General features: G+C 33.6%; 2 long non-coding RNA genes across 2 annotated transcripts in view; one reads left to right on the forward strand and one right to left on the reverse strand.

The window, feature by feature from the left end:
* Window positions 1-766: 766 nt before the first annotated feature.
* Window positions 767-2,735, forward strand: part of LOC102674445 — a 17,096-nt gene continuing 15,127 nt past the window's right edge. The window contains exon 1 of the long non-coding RNA XR_422042.2: window positions 767-1,041. This is a non-coding gene — a long non-coding RNA (uncharacterized LOC102674445). The remainder of the gene's footprint in view (window positions 1,042-2,735) is intronic.
* Window positions 1,512-2,735, reverse strand: part of LOC116185868 — a 3,231-nt gene continuing 2,007 nt past the window's right edge. Inside the window, exon 2 of the long non-coding RNA XR_004150768.1 lies at window positions 1,512-1,923. This is a non-coding gene — a long non-coding RNA (uncharacterized LOC116185868). The remainder of the gene's footprint in view (window positions 1,924-2,735) is intronic.

Below are 2,735 nucleotides of genomic sequence, written 5' to 3' on the forward strand. Positions count from 1 at the left end.
CTCTTCTCTCCGTTTAATTATTTACAATCGTTTATATTTATTTAAATCGTTATATGTTTCGCTTTTCGTGTTTTGTACACGTCGCTCCTAAATCATCCGTCCTCGAGAGTGGTTCCTCTACGACGAAAATGGTGGAAAAATTATTCGGGGAAAGAAAGAAAGAAAAAAAAAATATATATATATATAAAAACAAAAAACAAAAAAGAAAAAAATAGAAGAAAAAAGGAAAATGAGAAAACATCGTCGAGTAGAATTTCACATTTGTTCCATGCTCTCTCCTCGACTTTTTTCCCCATTTTCAACTCTCGTCCTCATCCTCCTCCTCCTCCTCCTCTTAAAAAAAAAAAAATTTCGTTTTCAACCCTCTAAAATACTATCGACCTTCAACGTTACTCTCTCGCTCGTTCTTCACTCTAGTGCATTTTCTCCACTATTCTCGAATATAATTAAAACACTCTCACGCATACGGTGCATACATACAACACGCATCAGGCAATCCGGAAATTAATGGATATATTTGTTCGACTACACGGTAGCCACAGCGCTCGACCAATGGAACGAGAGAGACGCTTCATCTCCCTATCTTACATTGTTCCTTTAATCACCTGCGTCTCCGTGGTTCTAGCTTAGAGAAGGTCTTCGTATTCCACCCTACTTCCCCCTTTCTCAATCGTCCTCCCCTATCTATCCCGCCCGACACCTTCTCGATCGCGAAGTTGAAAAATTCTTTTTTATTTTTTTTTTTTTACTTCATTTTTCTTTTTTTTTGTTTGTTTTCTTTTTTTCTTTTTTTAAATTTTCTTTGCTTCTTTGCTTTGCTTATTGTATCGAACAACTGAGTTCACCTACGGGTTTACGAGAGAGATCGATCATCCGATCCTCTCACCCCATTGGACGATCGTTAAAACTAAGTTACTATTTTAGAAGGATAGAATCGACACGCCGTAACGACTTACGTTCGCAGCGGGAAACTCGCCCGATTAAATTTTCCGATATCGATGGAGATTCGTTCGAGGATCGAGTTGCAAATATTTGGAAAATGTTTAGGAATTTTCAAGAATTAGAAAATTCTTGAAAATTTTCTCGACGAGAAAAATTGGAATATAAGCTACTTTACTGTTTATTTTTTTTCATTAATTTTTCACAATTTGTTGAATCTTCTTTGCGATTTTAATATCTTTTTATCTTTAAATTAATTTAAAAGAAAAATGTATAAAATAGAAATGGTATGGTACGAGTTTCAATAAATTACAATTAAAAAAATCGTTTTTTTAATAACTTCGCTTTCGATATATTTCAGTTAAGACTTTGATTTTTTTTTTTTTTATTATTATTTCTCGATCACGACGAAATTCATCGAAACAGAAGATATCGACGAGTTCCCCATTTTCGATTTGGTTTCGACGCGAATTTACGCGAGCTTTATGACGATCACATGCTGCAGAGACAGGAAGCTTCGAGGGGAGGGGTATTAAGCGTGCAAGACATCGAAACACGTTTCGATTCTTTCATTTTTTTTTTTTCTCCTCTTTCGTAAGAAAACGAATTCTTTTGATCTAATCCAATTAATTACAATGTCTACGTGTTTTACTAATCAAATCACCGGATTCTCTCTCTCTACTCTACTCGATCAATTTTTAGAAGAACTATATATCGATATATCCGATATTCGTAGACAAATATTTATATATATATATATATATATTTATATATATATTTTTTTTCTTTTTTGTTTCAAGATCGATGCTTCCACGATCGAAACGCGTGATCGAAAATCAACGAGGATCGCAGTGATGATAATAACAATAATAATAATCACTAAAATACGCGCTATGTATATTATTTCTGTACAAAGTACGTGTACGTGTATGTGTAAAATTGCACAATGCATTTTTCTTCCTTTCTCCAATATTTTTTCTTTTTCTCTCTCTTTCTCATCGTGTTGTTCGTCGAGAACAGAGAGAAAGAGAGAGAGAGGAGAGAGAGAGAGAGAGGAGAGAGAGAGAGAGAGAGAGAGAGAGAGAGAGAGAGAGAGAAAAATGAGATTTTATATTTATATTTTATTATCTCTCCACTTACTCTCACACGTTACTTTTTTTTTCTTTCTTTTTTTTTTCTTTCTTTTTCTTTCTTTTTCTTTCTTCACTGTTTCTATCTCTGTGTGTCTGTTGTGTGTGTATGTGTGTGCGTGTGTGTGTGTGTATGTATTATAGTATATGTCAATAAGCGTTTGCTCCTCAAGGCAGCTCCGCAAATAGAAATAGTGATACCTGGCAGTAAAAAGGAAAAATAGTTTGTCTTGTCAATTCGAACAAGATTGTCATAGATATTATTCGCACACTGTTTCGACTCGATATTAACACGCCTCTGTCCGCGCATAAAAATGGAACAATGCTTAATTATAATTAAACTACGTAACGGGTTAGCGATTTAAAAAGTTGATTAAAATCACGGTCCGTGGAATTATATCGATAAATCACATAATAATAGCCGCCATTATACCGCACAAGCTTGCGTTATATTCTCTAATGTCGTATTATTTTTCTCTTAAATATTCTTCCTTAATTTTTGTTCGTAATATATTTCGTCGATAAAAAAAGAAGACAACGAAGTGTTCGCTTATATTTCGTTGAAAAAATTCTTTCTCTTCCTTTCCTGATAATAATTCTCTATTTTTTTTCCCCCTCTTTCTTTCTTTCTTTCTTTTTTTTTTTCGTTTTTTTTTTTTTTTTTTT

This window comes from Apis dorsata, unplaced genomic scaffold (assembly GCF_000469605.1).
Source record: "Apis dorsata unplaced genomic scaffold, Apis dorsata 1.3 scaffold_309, whole genome shotgun sequence".
Lineage (NCBI taxonomy): Eukaryota > Metazoa > Arthropoda > Insecta > Hymenoptera > Apidae > Apis > Apis dorsata.